Source organism: Pteropus vampyrus, unplaced genomic scaffold (genome assembly GCF_000151845.1).
Source record: "Pteropus vampyrus isolate Shadow unplaced genomic scaffold, Pvam_2.0 Scaffold45, whole genome shotgun sequence".
Classification (NCBI taxonomy): Eukaryota; Metazoa; Chordata; class Mammalia; order Chiroptera; family Pteropodidae; genus Pteropus; species Pteropus vampyrus.
This window is the reverse complement of record NW_011888826.1, coordinates 7930062-7937091: the sequence shown is the minus strand read 5'-3', so window position 1 is coordinate 7937091 and position 7030 is coordinate 7930062.

Sequence of the window (7030 nt, the reverse complement as noted above, 5' to 3'; positions counted from 1 at the left end):
CTATGGATGTTATTGAGCCTCGAAGGATGCAGGGAGAAGTGTATTCTGGGAAGATGAAGAAGACTGAGCAGAGACCCAGCTGGCTAAAAGCTGCTATCTACTAAGATACTTCCGAAGCATTTACTATGCACCAGGCAGTGTATTAAGCACATTGTATACTATATGTGTATACTATATGTGTGCAAACATGTAAAGCCAAACTGCAATCCTTCAGATAAGCCTGTGAAAGAGATGATTTGTTAAGGATGAGGAAGCCAAAGCATGAGCAGTATGTTTCACTTTTCAAAGATGCACCGTTGGTTAAGGGCGACGATCTAAACCCAGGTCCATCATCCTCCAGCCATGTGCTAACCACACCCCCTGCCTCCTGTCTTCAGGGGAGAATTTCGAGTTCAGTGTAGCACTGTGAGGACTGGTGGGAGATGCAAGTCCCTACTATACCATGTAAGGTCGCAGCTTACAAAAAACAACTGCCAGCCATTTTCCCACGTGCCAGCTTCATCTGCAGGGCAATCAGTGAGGGTGCAGACTGTGGGTCTCCGGCTGCTCTCTAGGCACTGATGTAGACATCTCGTCGATGGGGTGGTATCTGGGCAGAGTGGCTAGCAGGACAAGGTTCGACATGGGGTGGGTGAGGGTTAGGTCAGGGGATGAAATTGCTCCTTCTCCATAATACTACATCGTAGTAACTATATCTCATGCTTTCTTCACAACAACTTAGCCCACTTCTGATTTCTGTTTTAACTGTGGTGGACGGTTCCAGTGAAGCTCAACCTGCTTTCGTGCTGCCAGCATCCCAAATAACTGAGCACCTTGCATCTTTTGCCATTCCCTCGTAAGACCTTATCCAACTTAGTGGGATCTCGTTTCGGCCTATGCTCACACGCAGCCTAGAAGTGCAGAAAATTTAGCAGCTCCATTAGGGGAAGGGAGTCATTAGATAATTCTGGAGCATTCCCTCTGCCTCTTAAATGTCACAGCAGAATGGAGCTACGTTTGATTACAGTAGCACCTCGATAAAGTGTCCTTACATTGGCTATTCATCTTTCCCCATCTCGTTTTTCCTGCTTTTTCATTTCCTTTTCAAAAAAATATCTTCCCTTTAATCCTTGTCATAGGCTCTCTTATTGGGAGAACTTGAACCAGGACAGGAAGTGATTCTAGAAAGTACTCAGGAAAGGATTCCAGCATTGGGTATATCACAGATCATCACCCCATTCCTGAAGATTAGAGACGGGCAATGATCCTGGGGTGCCTGGCATCGCAATAACTAAATCACATGAGAGGTGACTGGGTAGGGAACAAGAGAAAAGGTCCTGATGTAGCTCTAGCACTTGGACAGTATGGGGCAAAAGTAAATATGACGATTATGAAGCTGGCTGACTTTTGCTAACTGCTTTAGACGCCTCGAACAAAAAAGAAAATCTAGGCTCAGGTTAGTCAGCTGTCAACCCAGGGCATGCTGTGACAGCCAGAAGGACTCACGGCAGCAAGTAAATATCTCCTGCAGCCATAGGACAAAAAGTGCTAAAAATGCAGCCCGGAATTAAATTATAAGGATGAGAGCTCAATGGAGACTGCATGTGCCATCTTGAGAGGTATCCTCTGCTAATGTAAGGGCCCTCGTAGGAAATTATGGCTCCTCGAGGCCTGAGATGGAGACCGTTAGGAGTCTGCATTGAACAAAGGTATAAGTAGAATTGCCTCGGTCGCTATCATTCCCAGCAACATATCTGCAGCTTGTGCGCTATACAGATCTTAGGCCCCACTGGATTAGGGGGCCAGGGGGAAAAATTAACAACGAACACCGAAACACATTCCACCAAGGGACAGTAAGAAATGGTTTCCCTTGAAACCAGAGCTCTGATTGGTTATTTTGGACTCCTTTTTCAGAATAAAAAAGAATGATTGTATTTTTGAGTATAATTGACTCTGATTTTACCTTCAGGACCTAAGGAGAGAGTATGGCTGCCACTAGGCGATCCCCCAGGGGTTCTCTGGTGCTTCTATGCCTGGTGATTGATGAACAGACAATTGTACCAACCACTGCACGAAAAGGGCAAGGCAGTCGAGAACATAGATCCCTCTGTGTTGCTCTACCAGATAAGCACTTCAGCTCCGCAGCAGCGCTGGAGGAGGCGGAGGGAAATCTAGATGGGGTGGCTGCAGAAGAAGATGCTAATTTTCGATTGTGATCCTGATACCAGTTGCAGCGGGGGGGGCCACAGTGTAGCTTGTTCTGCTAACTGTGCCTGCGTAAAGCTCTTGGATAGAAATTGTAATCAGTCTTCATCATGAAGAGGTAGCAACAGAGTGGACTTAGTGAGAGACATGGCACAATATGAAGAGTGCAATAGGCTTGACTGTGCCACATGCAACTTAGTTTATCTCATTTTGAGACTCACCTGAGGTGGACAGTGGCATATCAGCTCTGAGTCACCTTGCTGTACCTCAGAAAAGCATGATCTGAATCAATGCATCATCCTCTAGGGCTTCCTGAGATGCCAACAGAACTCGCTTGGCCTAACTGTAGGCACGGCCTGAAGCTAATACCCTTGGCAGTGACCTTCAATCAATGGGAGGTGAGTGTCAGTGGATAAAGGTTTCAGCCTCTTGATTTTCATGAGGAATTTTCTGGGAAGTAGATTCTGTTCATTTCTCAGAGGTTCTAGATGAATTGCCCAATGGCTTTCAGCCGTGGAAAAAACAATGCACACTTCTATCGGCTTCTCCTTCTTCTGTATTTTTCTGTCTCCTTCCTTCACTGCCGCTTCCTGAGATCATCTCTCAAATTACCTGCCCCGAAGCCCCTTCAACTTTCAGAGGAAACCAAACTAAAACAGACAAAACGTCTCCCAAAACTTCATGTTTTCTGCCTTATAAAAAATGTGCTCACTCCTGCTAGAAGGGTAGCTGGGTCAAATACTGGATAAAGAATATTTATTATTTACAGCCCAAGGGCAGTATGAGTATGGGGTATGTGCCAGATTTCAGATTTCAAATGCTTTGCAGAATCTTCACAATAAAACTTGGTAGAGACGCTGAAAACCCCACAGTCACAGCCAGAGGAGTTATTGCTACCGGAATTTTTTTAAGTGACTCAGATAACATATTTTTAGAGAAAATCTACCCCAGAGCAAAATTGGAAGCATCGGAGTGAGTATACCTTATAGACCTATAATTTTTCACCTTTCAGATTCCCTTACATATCCAGTTCAAACTATCATTAATATTGCTTTGGGGCATTTCGAGTTGTCCCCAGTGAGCAGTCTGCTCCCAGCTCTAACCACTTTCTAAGAAACATGAAGATCAAGCAGTGTCTAAAAGCTTAGATCAATGAGTCATGAAGAAGCTAAATGGGATGACTAGCCTTCACCAAACTCCCAGATCCAAAGTGCAACACGGAGGAATGCTGACGGATGCTCTCTGAGGCACAGCAGTTAAAATAACACTTAGAACTTAGCAGTCTCCAGTCCCAAATTATTTACTGAAACCTTATACATTCCATAGTCATGCCTTTGAACTGTGTGATGTTGTCCTCATTTTTCTAAATGAAAAAAAAAAAAAAAAGATTGAAAGCGAGTTATTTAATAATGTAGCGGTCAGGAGTTTCTGAGTTCAGGAATATTTCATTTGTCTGTTTAAGGTTGAAGAATTCAAACTGGACTGACGTGTCATCTAAGAAGTTAATTTTTTCTATGTACTATTTCTTGCTCCATTCCAGAAACAAATGACATCAATGAGTCCTTTGAATGGAAGGCTTGGGCATCTAGCTCTTTAGAGTGAAAGATATTTTATTGCATTCAACAAACAGACCATAGAGATTATGAAAAACTCAAAAAACAGTGTTGAAGACAATAAAAGAATATTTACTAATTCCTACTTATTTTGAATAGATAAAAGAAGAGGTACGGAATAGAATGAGTGAATTGAGAGATTGGAGCAGGGACTGGAATTGACATCTTATTGTGGGTCTGCAAGTTACCCAAAATTAAGGTACCATTCCTTTATTATGCTACTGAGTTGAATAGCTTTTTGTTCAGAGTGCCTGTTGCAGAATGTGAGTCTAAGAAATTCATTTTTACATATTATAAAATTTCCTTTGCAATGTGATAAAATGAATCCATTACTTAAATTATTTAAAATTATCTTTTCACATAGACATAATTTCTGAAATTTGGTGCAGAGCTACATCCCGAAAAACTAACAATTTTCTCGACATAGATGAATCTAATGAAAACTGGATTTTAGAAGAAGAGAATTACACTAATATAAAGTAAATTCTCCTAATGTTTGAAATGAAACATTGACACCTAAGTGCCATTTTCTCAAAAATCCCTGGGTGCTTATTAAAAATAGAAGTTTCTGGATCTCATCCAGGACCACTGAATCAGAATGTTCTAGGGTAGATTTGGGTATCTATAATTTTAAACAAAGCCCATTTCCACTTCCCCTCCACCAGCACATGACTTATCGAGTCCTAGGAAGTTTTCAGAAGCACAATTCTGCACATAGTATTCTCCATCTCTATGTCTGGACAGCAGCAAGCTGCATGAGAATCTGATTATAAAAGCATACTGGAGTTGGGATTTGTTTCTTTCACATGTCAAGAAGTCTTTATGTAGGTGCCTGCCAGCTTCGCTCCAACAGTGCTGTGACGCCAGGGCCAGTGTCCGCAGGTCCTCTTGGCCTCCGCCTCATGATCGTCACCTTACACCCAGAAATATTGCTCAGCTCACATTTAAAACCCCTGTTGTCACTCCTCAGAGGGTGCAGCCTAGGGCACACACACAGTCACCCAGGGATGACAGTTGTATTAGCATGGTCCTCTTGGACTGCGTCTCTTTCTCTCATTTTTCTGTTAAGCTGCCTCCCACCCACGGTCCTCTGTGGCTTTTAGGCTAAAGTAATAGCTGCCTGATCGTTCTGTTTGCAATAATGCCCTGGGACATAAATTTCTTGAAGGTGTGATACCCTTCGCCAGGGCCATTTCTGAGGTCAGTACGAGTTTTGTTTTTCTCCAGGGGACATTTTCTTTTTCTTTTTTAAAATCTCTTTCTCCTTCTCTGCTTGTCTCTGGCAAAGTAGTTAGGCTTCCATTAGAGACTCTGCCCTAGCAAGCTCTTCTCGTGGAGCTACAATCTCCTCTTAATAGCTTTCCTCAAAGTCTCCATTTTTTTTTAAGTATTTTATTTTATTATTAGTTTCAAGTATACAGTATGCTGGTTAGACATTTATATAGTTTAACGATTCCTCCAATGACTCTATCTTCCCTCTGGTTCTACACACAGCCATTATGTTACTGCTGACTGCATTCCCTATGCTGTGCTCCCCATCCTCGTGACCCTCTATCAACTACTGATTTGTACTTCTTTAACCCTTTCTTCCTTTCATCTGCGCCCCCATCCCCTCCCTGGCCATCACCAGACTGTCTTCTATATTTGTGAGTCTGTTTTTGATTAGTTTGTTGGCGAGGATATCGAGAAAAGGGAACCCCTTATACATTGTTGGTGGGATTGCGAATTGGTACAGCCACTATGGAAAACAGTCTGGAGGTTCCTCAAAAAAAAGAAAAAGAAAAAAATGGATCTACCTTTTCACCCAGTAATTGTACTTCCGGATATCTATCTAAAGAAAACCAAAACACTAATTCATAAAGATCTATGCACCCCTATGTTCATGGCAGTGCTATTCACAATAGCCAAGATCTGGAAGCAACCTAAATGCCCATCGATGATTGGATAAAGAAGTCACGGTTCATATATACAATGGAATATTACTCAGCCATAAAAAAATAAAATCTTACCATTTGCAGTGGCAGTGACATGGATGGACCTATGGTTATCATGCTGAGCAAAATAAGTCAGATGGAGAAAGATAAATACCATATGATTTCACTCATATGTGGAATCTAAGGAATGAAAAGAACAAACTAATTGAAAACATACTCACAAAATCTCCATTGTTTTTAGAGGCAACCTTGGGCTTGAACATACACTCAATTCAGCTTTGAACCTCTGTGTATGAGTGATCTAGGGGAATGGGGGTTGGAGTCTGCCTTACCCAGGTTAGAGACTCTGCCCTAAAAGAGGGGGCTGAGTGGAGGAAGAGCCCCAACATCTTCTTTGTGCTTAGAATTTAGCCTCTGCAACACGAAGCTGGAAGACAATAAGGAATCCTGACAGCCTGTTCCTTTTGGAAAGTTACAACAGGCACTGACTAGAAGCTGTGAGGAGAGAGAGCTGTATTTTCTTAACCGGATGCACCTGGGGGGTGAAGCTTCTCACATGCAGCTTTGGATGGGGAGGGAGGGAGAGAACAGGTCTTAGTCTAGTGACACAAACTGTGTTCTAACAAAAATTTAGTAGATTTTTTGAAGAAGATGTGTCTTCGTTTTCTGTTTACCTTTAGCACAATTTCCAAAGACTTTGCATGTTTTGTTTCGTTTTGTTCCCTGATGTTCACAGCTTACGGTTGTGTTGCTGGGGAGTGGGTCTGTGGAGCTCCTTACACTGCCAGTCTGGGAGACATCTCTTTTCTTAATGTTTTAGACCTGTTAACGCATTACGGAATTGACCTTTGTATCTGTGATATTAGTTGCAAGTATTTTCTCCCAGTTTGTCACTTGTCTTTTTACATCGCTTGTGGTGTATTATTTTGGCATGAAATTTTAAAATAAAATTGTATGTAGCTTAATTATTTCTCCCTTATTGGATTTTACATTGTAGTTGGAAAAGCATTCTCCACTCCATGTTATAAAATAATTCAAATCATTTTCTCCTAGAACTTGTATGATTTAATTTTACATTTAGATTTCCAATCATTTTTAGTTTACTGAAGTGGGCTGTGTGAGGTATAATTTCTAAATTATCTTGTTCTAAATGGCCATTTGGGTGTTCCAAACTAATGATTAAATATTCCATCTTCCTGTCAGGTATTTGAGATTGCACCTTTATCATTTGAAAGTTTTCCACATTATTTCAATCATTTTCAGATTCCATTCTGTTTTATTGGTGTGTAAGTCTATTTA